At 37.7% G+C, this 13,959-nt stretch overlaps 1 pseudogene; it reads left to right on the top strand.

Annotated features, from left to right (window-relative positions):
- The first annotated feature begins 326 nt into the window (after positions 1–326).
- LOC136548409 (uncharacterized) lies at positions 327–2,486 on the top strand (annotated as a pseudogene).
- The last annotated feature ends 11,473 nt before the right edge of the window (positions 2,487–13,959 follow it).

Here is a 13,959-nt window from a genome sequence, read left to right as displayed (position 1 = left end):
TCACCATCATCACATGTCCACCGACATCACCATGGACTTCATCTTTGCTTCAACACTTGGTGTGTACTAACCTATCTCATATTCACTTAGAGCCAAAGGTTAGTAACTAAGGTTTCATCAATTATCCAAAACCAAACTAGAGCTTTCACTCGCCTCACCTATGCCACCTGTCCCTACCCGCCCGGACTCGTCCCGTCTACCATGGGCACCTCCATCCATGCCGCTTGCTCGAATTCACCCAAGCAGCAATGAGATGTTGCACGCATGTTGCAAAACATATGTTTAAGTGTTTTAGATGTTTCAGAGGTATGTTGCAAGTGTTCCATATGGACGTTGCAAAAGTAGATCCGGATGTTGCATATGTTGCAATGGCTATACAAGTATGTTGCAAGTGCTTGTTTAAAATATTTCGTATGTTTTAGACGTATGTTGCAAGTGGTTTATCTAGATGTTGCAAATGTTGCAGAAGTTGTACACATATGTTGGAAGTATATGTTTCAGCTATTTCAAACGTATGTTGCAAGCGTTTCATATTTCATCTTGGATGGGATGGTCAGAGTCATGTGGCTCCTTTGGTAATGCAAACTTTAGATTTTACCCAGTCCACTCCTTTCCCTCGTGAAGCAGCGCGCAGTTTGAATGTTCGTGCTTTGGGTGGTAATGTGCGTTCTTCATCAAGATCTAGAGAGCAGGTATTTGTTCTTTTAAATTGTTGCTATTTTATAGTCATGCTCTCTAATTTGAAGTTTTTTGTTTCTTTTTTTATTTCAATTGGTATAGTTTCTTCTACTTTAGTTATTTTATATCATGTTTTCTTTTTTATGCTTTCTGTGATCTAGGTGTCTCTAGATGTTAAAGTTGTTGGTTCCAAAAGTTTTGTTCAAAGTGTTGGAGAAATGACCAAGAATACCAATGCTTTATACAATTCTAAATTGGATTTGATTGGGTCTAGTAGGAGTTCTTCTTTTCATCAATCTTTTATTCCAACTGATGGTATTTTGCCTAGTTATGCTCGCTTGAGTCATTCTTATGTCCCTAAGTCTCAAGGTTTATCTTTAGGTGGAAAGGCCCCTTTACATGGTCCTAGGTGTTTTGTTAACCCTGGTCCATTGTTCCATGGTGATTATGAGACAGAGAACTCCAAGTTCTATAATGTTAGTAGATCCGAAGTTGACAACTACAAGATTTTGTGTCAATTGGCTTCTTCAGAGTTCTAGAAGTAAGTTTTTTTCTTATTCTATTTTTTTCTATGTTTTATATTTTTCTAACTTTATTTTTCTTGGTTCAGTGAAGATGCAGTACCTATGTCTGGTGTGCGTTGCACCTTTTGGTCCCTTGGAGAATCATTAAAGCCTAGTGAATTTGTCAATACATTTGTGGTTTTTTGCTTCTATTACAGCTTGTTTTCAAAGCCTAATGGTCATCCAGATTTCTCAAAAGGCATTACTTTTTTTCTAATATTGGTGTAAGTTTATCTTGCTTATATTGTTCTTTGTCTTATGTTAGATATATGGTTTTTATTGTACTTTGGTTCTGATTATGTTTTTATTTAGGATAATTTGTTACTTGATTTTGATCAAGCTGACCAAGATCTGTGGATGCGACCTTTTCGATCTGCCAAGGCTAGACCTTTGCATCAATCCAATATGGTACAATCTTTTTTTATATTTTGTTATATTTTGATTTTTTTCTTCCTATTGCTCAGTTTTTTCCCAACTTTTCTTCTCTGTATTACCCCAGAAGCATTGGTTTGTGTTTGTAGTTGATATCAAGGATCATCATTTTGTTTTCCTTGATTCATACTACAATCAGAATACCAAGTATCATGAAGATATTAAAGAAAGGCTTGTATGTATTTTCCTTTTTCTGTTTAGATGATTCTTAGTATTTTTAAATTTTTTGTTCTTATTTCATTTCATGTTATTGTAGATAAACTCTTTTCGGTATCATTGGTACAAATTTGTTCAAGTTGGCATGGATTTCAGTTATTATGGAGTTGTGTATCCTAAAGTTGCTAAGCAGCCTCTAGAAAATTCGTAAGTATCTCACATGTTACTATTTTTTTCTTGGTTCACTTGTTTTTTATTTTTTTATTTTGTTTGGTTTTTTTATTCTTTGTTATTTCTTATTTATGCTTTATGTTTTTTTGTTGTTCCAGGTTATCTTATAGGTATTGTTTTAGCTTAATTCCTTAGTTCTATTTCTAATTTCTTGCATTTACATTCAAGTTATATAGTATTTATGTGTGTTTGTTTGGTGTAACTCTTATGTAATATTACTATAAGTGAAGTTGAGCTAGTATTTTTTTAAGTTTATTTTTTTGTTTTATGTGCAGTTCTGATTCTAACATTTATGCTATGATGTTCCTTGAGCATTGGACTTCTCCTAGGTTTCTTTTAGGCAACATATTCAATCATGAAGATATTCCATCAATCAGAGTTAAAATTGCTAATGAGCTATTTTTCATCACAAGAACACTAGAATGAAGCATGGCATCTATGATTACAAACTTAAGGTTTGTTTAAAACTTTAAAATATATCTTTTTAATGATTTTTATGTTCATATCATGAATGTCATTTTTCTCATAAGAGGAATAGATCCTTCTGGAGCTCCGTACTTCATGATTCAAGCAATTTGCAAACTCTAATGTTCTTTTTTTACCTTTCTCTACCATTTAGGCTATTGCGTCTGCCTTAGGAAATTTAATACAAACTCAGCTTCGCATGATGTTGTGTCCTTGACTGAAGTTTTTCATCCAAATACATGATAATAGTTCTTACATCATACTAGTATATTTTAAATATAAATATGTCCTATTCTATGTCCTCATTTGTGGTGCTAATGCTTTTTTTGTTGATAAACTTATGTCTTCTTATCCACTATCTTCAGTTGCCTTTTTCTGCTTCTTCTTGCTTTTTCTGGTGGGGCCTGCATTTCAATTTTTGAAAGTAATTAATTTTGCATAGTATCATGTGTTGCTTATCTATTGTAAATTATAGCTTAGTTCTGATCCATTACTTCTATTTGCTGGCTTCTTGTTCTTTTTGGATTGTCTTGCTGCCATCTTCTCTCTGATTTCTTGTTCTATTTCTTCAACCTTACTGGTTTTTTTGGTCGTCCTTTGTTCTTTATCCTTTCTAGATCCTCTAGATGTACAATTTCTTCATTGTGTTTTTCTTGATCGTGTGTGGAATGATCTTGTTCTTCTTCAATTGCCTCTTTGATTAGGTCCATTTCTAGATCAATCATGTCGAATTCTTTATCAAGGTAAGTCATCAGTTCTTCGCTCTTTGATACTTTAGATGTTAGCAGTGCTACTTTCCTAGACAACACATTGAATCTGAGTAGCTCATTGGTTGCACTGTCTCTTCTAGTTGTCTTCTCATCAATTTTGATTCCTTCTTCCTCCATCTATCAATGAAATACTTTTTAGGTATCTCATCTATTTCTTCTTCAACTATCATTTTGAGTATGTGACAGCATAGTATTACATCCTTGCTGAATTTTACACAGATGCAACTGAATTCTTCTTTGCCTTTGGTAAGATCAGTTAGGACTATATATTTTTTGTTTGTTTGTTTGATTTGTTCCATACCCCGAAACATTTTTTATCTTGTATCTCTTAGTATTTTAGCCTTTCTGTCATTTTGAGCTGGAACCAAAACTTTAGGAATATATTCTTGTTATAAAGTTCAGCTGCTTGTAACTCTATCTTGTATCTAGTCTGTAGTTCTTTAGGTCTATTCTATTTACTCTGATTATCTTCAGTATTTTCCATTATGCTAATTTTGTCTACTATTCTTTGGTACTCTTTCATGAAACTAAGTATGTTGTATGTAGGTCCAACACTGTCCATCAACCGAGCATTCGTCTGCTCACTTCGAGTGCTTTGAAGAAATGGATAGAGGTTCTCTTTGAAATACACTGATATGAACTTGTTCCTATTTTCCCACATCTTGTTGAAGTACTTATTATGTTCTAGCTTGTACTCTACAATCATTTTCCTCCATAGTTGTTCGAATTATTCTTCTATCACTGAGTTGTTCACTATATCTTCAAATCTCTCTAGTAAGCCTTCATTTTCTGCAAAGCACCTTCCATTTTTGTTGTAGCATTTTGATTTTATATGAAAGAAGCAATTCATGTGAATTGTTTATCATTACTATTGATATGACTGCTCTCATAGCTTGGTCTTGGTCTGTAATTATTGTCTTTGGATATTTTCCTCCATAGATTCTAGGAATGCCTCAAACAACCATTTGAATGTTTCTGTAGTTTCATCTGAGATGAATGCATATCCAGAAATAATAGTATGTGCATGTCCTGATATCCCAACTATAGGTGTGCCTGGAAGGTTGTATCTATTTGTCATGTAGGTCATATCAAAACTTAGGTAGTCTCTGTACTATGCATACCAATTGAGTGATATGCCTTCTCTCTAGTATATGTTCTTCACTTTGTTCTCTTCATCTACATGTAATATGTAGAAGAATGTTGGATCTTCTACTGCCCTCTTCATAAAGTAGTGTATCACTTTGTTCAAGTCATTTCCTTTTACTTCCCTATTGATCTTTGTTCTCTCATTCTGGACGTGCTTCATTTTATATGGTAGGGCTGTCACACTATGTCTTAGGTATAATAGTATTACAATCATCTTTCTTATTGCTATGTTATTATTGTTCAGTGTCCTCATCATTGCCTTCTCCATGTCTGTCATATATTTCTTGCTGCTAAATAGTTGATTCCTGTCCTATGGACTCAGTTCATGATTGTGGTCTAAGTCTAGCCTTACTACCTTCCATTTTTCCATTTTGTTCTTTGATTTCCATTAACACAGGGCAATTTAATTTCACTTGTATGTTTGTTTTCCTCTTTGCTCCTTTCCTCTTTGCTTGATCATTCATCAGTTCTTGTTCTTGTTTGTCTATCTTCTTCTTTGATGCTTTTGCATATCAGTGACATCTCATCTCTATTTGTATACTTCATTGTTCCTTTTCTTACTTATAGTTCTTGTTGTATGAGTAACAACCACTTTGAATCCTGTTATAGAGCCATAGAAGCTAAAGAAATGGTGTGCATCATCTCTGGTTTCGAATTCCATGCCAATTTGTGGTGTATAGTTGCTATCAGTATCTACATTGTTCCTTTCTATTGCTGCTTGTTGTTCTCTCCTGATGAATGCTTCAACTTCTTCCTCTGTAAGCTCCTGGCTTCTATTTCTTTCATCATTTTCTGTTCCTTGTTGAACTGATTACTCAACAACTGAATCATCTATTGGATTCCATATATTTGTTATCTCATTTTCATAGGTAGATGTTCTAGATATTGCATATGTGTTGTTTTCTGTACTCATCGATCTAGAATCAACCTGTAGGATTAAGTTTATGTAAGGTTAGTGTTTCTGATTTTTTTATTTATGTGCTTGTTTATTTAATCATCATACCTCTAGTAGTTGCATGCAGTTGAATTGTCTATCCTATTAAAATCAGTGTCATCGAAGGCTTCATTTGACAAGTAGTCCTCTTGATCATCCAGCTTGAAAAAATGCAGGTCTTCTTTTATTAGTTAATTGTCTATGCATTTGTTGATAGTTGATGTCTTATTTTAACTTACATTACAATCTGCTCTAAAACTAAAATTTGACTCCTAGTTGTTATAATTGGTTTCTTGTGTTGCTGTCTGGTTTCCCTAGATGTTAATCATCATTTAAGATGGTTAGTTTCATGCCAATCATTTCCTTCTGGACAATGAATATATAGTTAAGTTACCTGATATGCATTTGTTGTTGTTGTCTGTACTTGATCTGTTGATGTCTTGTTGTATATTTGTAGCCACTGCTAGTCCTAGTCTTGCTGCACATCAAATAATCAGGTTATGTTCTGCTTGCACATCTGATAAGTTTTATTATTGTTTTCTTTGTGCAGTTTGGTTTTAACTGTATTGTGTGCCTAACTATTTGTTCTTCTAGAGAACTAGACCAAGTTTGTTGCATTAGTAGTGCTGTCATTGATCCCTGCAAAACAGTAGTCATTGTTTGAGAATTTTTTATAGTTGCAATTCATCTTATTTATGTTTGTTTTGTGATTCATAATCTTTACTTGGTATGTTATCAACTGTGCATGGTCTAGATCATATTCTTCATTGCTCTCCATTCTTTGGTTTTGCATATGAGTAGTTGCAGCTGTTGAGGTTATCCATGTTCCTGGTTCCTGTATTTCATTATATCAAAAGTTTGATAATTCATAATAATTGTGATCAGTTGAACTTTGGAGTTAAAGCTGAATTTAATTATAAACCTATACCTGATTTCTTATAGACCTATCTTGTGCATTGTTGTCTTCCTGCATCACAATTATCTGGAATTAGCTTATTTCATTGATTTTGTCAATTGAATGCATGCAATTTGTTTAGCCTGGTACTAGATCTGTCTTTGTTTTATTTTGTTGCTTCTAAGGTACTCAACTTTTTCATGCAATAGTTTAGAATTGGGAATTATATGATATGTTTATTTACATGTATTTGTTCTTCTCTGTCTTCTCCTTCTTGTCTTGTCATCTTTTCCTTGATTGAATTCAAAATGTTGCCTTCATAGATCAGAGTCTCGTGTGCTTTGGAGTTTGCCTTTAGTAGCTATTGTTCTTTTCAAGTTGGTTGTTTTAGATCTGAGTGGTTTTAGACCTTTTCTTTCCTTTTGTTGTTCTTTTTGCAGATATCCCCTTGTGTACTCCTTTCCTTGTGTTTCAAGTTGGTCCTTTAATCTAGGCTATTTCATGTAGGCCTTTTTTCATGGGCCTATGAAAGTGCATCAAGCCCTTTAGTGGGTTTTGGATGATTGAATGATAATGTCATTAAAGGTCTAACCCATTTGCTAAGTGTTGAACAGGAAATGGGTTATCTCATAGGCATTTGATGAAAGGCAAAATGATGTGTTGTTGTGTAAACAATCTAGTTCAAACACAAGATAACAATGCAAATGTAACTCATGTGAGGCTTATTCATTGTGGGATTTCTATGACTCATATGAAAGCAAGCACATTGAAAAGTAATTAATGAGACACAAGGGATTGCATATGGAATGGTCTCACCTTTTAGAGCTTGCTATATTGAAAGACAATTATACAAATGATCTTAATGAATGATTCAACACCAAGTGTGACTTGATGGCTTGAGATAGTGAAGATAACAAGGAAAGGCTTTGAGGTACTATACAAGGGTGAAGGGCAAGCGATGGCTTGGCAACCGAGGAATGTAGCTAGGGTGAAGAAGGAAGTACTTGTATTTAGTTGAGTTACCAATCAAACTATGATGGTCACATTGAAATGTAGGATCAAATACATTGGATGAATTGTGGAAGTGACTTGATGCATTTGAAGTTAACTCACATTTATTGAATGGAATCAAGTCACAAGTTCAAGATGGCTATGCTCAAGGAGAAAATAAAAATTAACACATTGACACCCTCACTTGATGATGATTGAAGGCTATGGCATTTGGTTTGAAGGAAAACAACTCAAGTGACTCAACTCCGTTTTCATTTGATCTTGAGTTAACATAGGTATGCCGTACTATTAAGAGGGATGCATCATGTTAATAGATAATTATTCATAAGTGCTCAAGCCAACCCATGTGAGGTTTGAGTGAAAGAGAGAGCCTAGTGCTAACTCACTGTGCTGTAGGTCCAAATACTAGACGTGTCTGGTATTGGCCTGACGATAGCAACCTTCTTGGTGTTCTCGGTTTGGTTCGTCGGAAGTTCTGACACCTCACACACGCCAACCGGACATGTCCACTATTCCAACGGCTAGAAAATAGTTAGTTTTTGAGTGGGGTCTATAAATAACCCCAAGCCTTTACCTTTGGAGGCTGCTGATTCTACTAACTCCTATACACATTTTTGAGCCTTGAAAATACTCTCCAACCCTCTCTTAGTGAGTGAGTGTTCCAAATTGCAAAATCCATCTTGTGGGTTGAGTGAGATTTAAAATTGAGAGCAAACCATCCTTGAGCACTTGTGCATATTTGTCGATCTAGTGATTTGCATTTGTTACTCTTGGACCCTTTGGTCCTAGATGGCTAGACGTCACTAGAGAGCACCTAAGAGATTGCGGTGTGCCTTGGAAAGTTTGTAACGGTTTAATTCCACCATCGCAAGGGAAGGGATCATCTAGTGGAAGGAGGAAAAAGAGTTGGAAAAGACTTTGGCTAGAGTGGCCTTTGTGGTCCTCTAGAGCTGACCTTCGTTGGGTCGCTCGTAGCCCCCTCAACGGAGAGTAGGACTCGACGGAGTCTGAACTTTGGTAAAACAAATACCATGTCTCAATCTCTCTTTACATTTGGAATTTGTGATCTTTGTGTGTTGTTTGAGCTTGTCTATAGGTTACCAATAATGGTCTGGAACTTGGTTTTGAAGAGAGAAATCAATCGGAGCAAGTTGAGAGCTGGCTGGGCCAACCCGTGAATACCAGATATGTCCGGTATCAATGTCGGACGTGTCCGATATCTGGCATATGTGCTGAATTTATGTATTCATTGAACTATCCTTGTGTTGCAGGGTTGTTGATCCTAATCTTATTTAGTAGTTGTTGTTTACTCAGTGATTGACTCATGAGTGGTTTATTTCTCTATTTTGGAGTTCCCAAGTTTTTGGAAACTCCAACACTAATCATTTCCGCATTATAAAGGGTTGAAGTTTTAGAAATGCCTATTCACCCCCTTTAGGAAGCATCCTTGGTCCTTTCAATTAGTATCAAAGCAAGGACTCACTAAAAGCTTCACCACTGTCAGAAAAGGATATCGACACCTAACGAGTTGGAGCCAGTGCTTCTCCAAAATGATGGTTCAAATTTCTATCTTGTTGAGCATATTGTGGATGCAAGCATCCCTCTTCTTATAGTTGTGTTTACACCAAAATTTGGAAGGAGAGTCACAGGGACTCAGAAGCTCCCAGGATCGTATCATCAAGGGATCAGGCGGATCAGAAATAGCTGATTCAGATACAAAAATCTAGGAATCGGCTTTCTTCGGACAGTGCTAGCAGATAACGATGGAGGCTACGCTCGATTTCAGGACAAAAACATGTTGGACTCTACAAAAAGGGAAAGATTAGAGTCCAAGTTATCTTAAATTAGGAATGTTTTCATTATGCCAAAGATTGTATTAAGTCATACTAGAGTAGGGTTCATTTTAGGCTCCGGGTATAAATACCAAACCTCGACTATTGTAGAGAAGAAGCCAATCAATCAAATACAAGTCAATTATTTTTTTGGCTCCAGCCACCCCTTAGGAGTAGGAGTAGAGTAGATCTCGGCGAGTTCTTCAGTGAGTACGACTGCATTGATCTGGTAGACCTCCACTGCTTGTTGTAAGTACCGTCATGGTTTATACCTCTGTTCGTATGGCTGCATCGATCCGGTTGACCCATACTGTGGCTCTGGTATAAGCTAGTTATTGACTCTTGCCTAATTCAAGTATGGCCTATGTGATTCTACCTCACACCCCACAGCTTGAATTAGATCGAGGTCAAGTTATCAGCTCTACCTTTGAATGACAGTCTTTGGTAGATTCATTAAGTTACCGATATTGCTTATTGCTTTCATTGTTTATCTAATTACAACAATATCACTCTGCCCGATTGAGATTGATCTGGATCAGCCTTATATCTTATTTAACCCATCGTTTGCTAATCTTAAACTGATCTAATCTACATCTTAAACGATGAGTTATGTTTTTATTGGCTATTTTATATTAATCTTAATCATGCATAGCGTGCGGTTAAAGCATGTTCGATCTTGAGTAGATCTATTGGTTAGTGAGAACCGTTCCATGGCCCGTCATCACGGTCTTTGGGATTCTGCCTCTCACCCCACTATTGGCACCATGGAGTGAGGATCGTTAGTTGGTAGATCTGTTCCTAAGAAGGCATGACCTTAACTATGTGCTATGCCTGAATCGGTTGTTTAGCCAATATCGAATGCTTTCATGAATAGTTCACATCATGAGATCATTGAAGTAGAGATAAGTTGAAAGATGTGTTGGCCCCATGATCTTATTATTGTATTACGGCCTGCATGATTCTGCCTCATGCCCCACTGATATTAGTAATGAGTTAGGGTCGTCGAGTCTATTGTTGTTACTTCGGCCTACATGATTCTGCCTCATGCCCCACTGGTCATGGCGATAGATGAGATCTAACATGTTCATTAGATTTATCTTTATTAGATGGTTGAGCGGTGTTGAATTGTTTCTTTACATAAATAGGAGTTCGGTTACTTGTAATCATTAGCTCAGTATAAACCAATCATCATCGATATCTTATTGCCATTGATTATTGTTTGCTTAAATGATATTTATTCTAAATGATAACCAATTCTTCTTCACATGACCCCATGAACTCTAACTGACTTATTCTCATGAATGTACTGGGATCGGCTATTTAGCCGATTTCCTTCCATATCAGGTCTCATAGCCGTACTTTCGAAACTGTCTGGCAACACTGGCAAGTTCTGCCCTTAATTACTGATGAACTTTCTCTCCTTGTCAATTGCAGGGTCAAATTGACTAGCATGCTTCGAGAGGATTGCGTAGGATCAACCACCCCTACACTATAGCTAGGCGGATCTGCTCCATCGATGGACCCTTTCGGCTTTCTACGTGTGTCCTCGGCACGGGATGAAATTCTATGTCGACACACGTTTCTGGCATGCCCGATGGGACCCCACAATCGTCATGGTGGTTCACAACAACTACAACATCCTTATGGTACATTATGAAGACCTACCTGATGAAGATAAGGATACCATCAATAAAGCTATAGAAGAATTTTAGAAGAAGTGTTTGTTGTCCTACACCAAAACACGTGACAGCACAGTTATTCAGAAATTTTCACTACCAAGAGTTCTACTACACAGACAAACAGATATAGTTGAAGCTAAAGACAGGTGTTTCTTTGCAGAAGCCATAGACAAATCTATTCATGATGCCCTATCGAGCCGTAATGAAGCTTTCATTGACGCATTTCACAACACCATGAAAGAGGCAATTCATGGAATTCCAGTTAGTCAGGTTGGATCGACTTGTTACAACATTCTAGATCCGTTGACCTAAGGGACTGATCAAGTCAGCACCAGCCATCAAGAAGCAGCACCAGCTAGTAATGGTGAAGTCCAGGCACTTCAAGGTTCATCTGAACAAACTCTAGGTACTGCTACAAATCAGATACAGTACAATCCTAGACCATCAGTACACTGTGTGCAGCAGCCGGTGGGGCAAAGTCAAAACCAGATGATCAATTTTGGCACATCAGGCCACATACCGTCATCGGCTCAGAAGATAGAACCATCTGTTCAGAGGATCCATAGAGATATAGATCCTTATGTCTATAATCAGAGACTTCAAGCAGCAAGCCAGCAAAGGACCCAACAGATTGAGATTCCATAAGGCTATCATTATAGCACAGATTATAACACCCTCCACATGATGCCAAATCTAGGGTATCAAGACGCGTGGGATTTCAATCCACAGATGGGTCAGCAAGTACTAAGAAATCTAAATCCGCAAGCTGACTAGTTGTTGCTCAAGGTGACCAAGATGATGAAGAGTCAGTTTGGTTTGAAGCCAAAAGGAATGACTTTTTCATACAAACGCCCATATCCAGAATGGTATGATTTGGTCACTCTCCCTACAAATTATAGGCTCCCAGAATTCGCCAAGTTCACTAGTCAAGACGGCACAAGCACAATAGAACATGTCAGTCGGTATCTTACACAATTGGGCGAAGCGTCAGTTGAGGATGCCCATCGAGTTTGTTTCTTCTCCTTGTCCTTGTTAGGGCTGGCCTTCACTTGGTTCTGATCACTACAAGTCAACTCCATTGCCAATTGGGCTGACCTGGAGAAGAAGTGTCATACATATTTTTACACTGGGTCTGGAGAGAAGAAAATAACCGATTTGACAACCATGAGACAGAGGACTAATGAATTGGGCACCGAGTTTCTTCAGAGATTCTAAGAGACTAAGAATCTGTGTTTCTCGTTGAGCTTGGTAGATGATCAGTTAGCTACTTTAGCCATCCAAGGAATGCCGCCGATGTGGAAAGAGAAGCTGCTGGGATAGGAATTTGACAACTTGGGTCAATTGGCTCAATAAGTGGCAGCACTTAATAGCCAATTCTAGAGCATACACAGAGATATCTGATTCTAGAAGAGCACCTCAGTGGCCGAAGCTTATGATCCATATTCAGTCAATGACGGCTATGAAGATGAAGAAGACAGTGATGGTGCCAAATCCTTGGGGAAGAGGAGTTGAGGAGAGTTATGACTTTGATGTTATCAAATCGGACAAGCTCTTCAATTTCTTGCTTGAGAAGGGGCAGATCAAGTTGCCTGATGGTCATGTCATGTTGCCCCCTGATCAGTTGAAGAACAAGAAGTTCTATAAATTCCATAACGCTACTTCTTATTCCACTAATGAATGTAGAATTTTTAGGCAGCATATACAGAGAGCTATTCAGCAAGGGAGGCTCGAATTCGATACACCTCGGAAGATGAAAGTCGATGATAATCCTTTCCTAGGAGGTTAGAACATGGTTGATGCTAGGCTGTTCAAAGGAAAAACCAAGGTCCTAACATCAACCAAATCGAGAGAAGCTAGAACAGTCGATCCCAAAATACAAATATCAGCTGATGAGTATAGAGAGATTAGAAGACACCGTGCCGAACAAAAGAGCCGATATGAGCAGGGGAAGACATTGAAAGCAGAGACGTCAAAACTGTGGGTCACATCTCAGATTCTGTTGAATAAATGGCAGCAGCAGAAGGAAAAGAATTATCAGCGTTGGTTAAAAGATCAAGCATACTAGTATCAATTAGAAGAAGAGAAGTATGAAAGGGAACAAGCTGAATTACATTGGAATTGTCCTTTCTTTAGACATTGCTAGAATGAAGGTTTGAAGTTGCTACCAGACATGACTGTCCAGAATGCAACAATCAATATCGGGAGTATAGGCAATCTCAAACCAACTACCGGTCTATCCATGCTCAAGATGCATATCATTATAACAACATGGATCGGTGCTTAAAAAACAAAAGTGTTCATGATTGGTTGGGGAAAAGAGTCATTGGATAGAACTAGGCTGATCATGAAGAGAAAGGCGCTGAAAGAATATACACATGGTAGGAAGGCTAGTGGTGCCTAGGAGATTTGATGAGAAGCCAAAAGAGGAGGGTGCAGCGCCTAAGGAATAGAGAGATGGAACAGGCTCAGGCACCCGATAAAACTCAAGTATGGCATACTAAGCAGATAGCTGATAAGAGGCAACCATCAGCTAATATCTAAATGACTTTTCTGTTACCATCAGAATTCAAAGCTCTGGCAGATCAGGAAGTTTATTCAGACTTCGATGAGTCAGAGTATGAAGAGATGGTTGCCAAGTTAACAGTCGTGCAGCAAGCGATATTTGACAGACCAGTCAAACATCGGCACTTGAAGGCGTTGTATATGAAAGGTTTTGTTGATGGAAAGCCGATGAGCAAGATGTTGGTGGACGGAGGTGCATCTGTCAATCTTATGCCTTATACTACTTTCCGTAAGCTTGGCAAGGGACCAGGAGATTTGCTTGAGACCGACATGATGCTTAGAGACTTCGAAGGAAATACATCCAACACTCGAGGGGCAATAAACATCGAACTAACAATTGGGACTAAAACTCTGCTCATCACGTTCTTTGGCATTGATGGGAAAGGATCATACAGCTTACTCCTTGGTCATGATTGGATTCATGTGAATTGCTGCATACCATCAACCATGCATCAGTGTTTGATTCAATGGCATGGAGATGATGTCGAACTAGTTCATGCTGATGAGTCCATAAGCATCACCATAGCCGATCCAGTCTTTTGGGAACTAGGAGATTTTGAGTATTTTTCTGGCAAGTCATGGGAAGGAGGCTTCATTAAGATCAG

The sequence above is a fragment of the Miscanthus floridulus genome, chromosome 4, assembly GCF_019320115.1.
Source record: "Miscanthus floridulus cultivar M001 chromosome 4, ASM1932011v1, whole genome shotgun sequence".
In the NCBI taxonomy this organism is placed as follows: domain Eukaryota; kingdom Viridiplantae; phylum Streptophyta; class Magnoliopsida; order Poales; family Poaceae; genus Miscanthus; species Miscanthus floridulus.
This window is presented reverse-complemented; position numbering and strand designations above follow the sequence as displayed.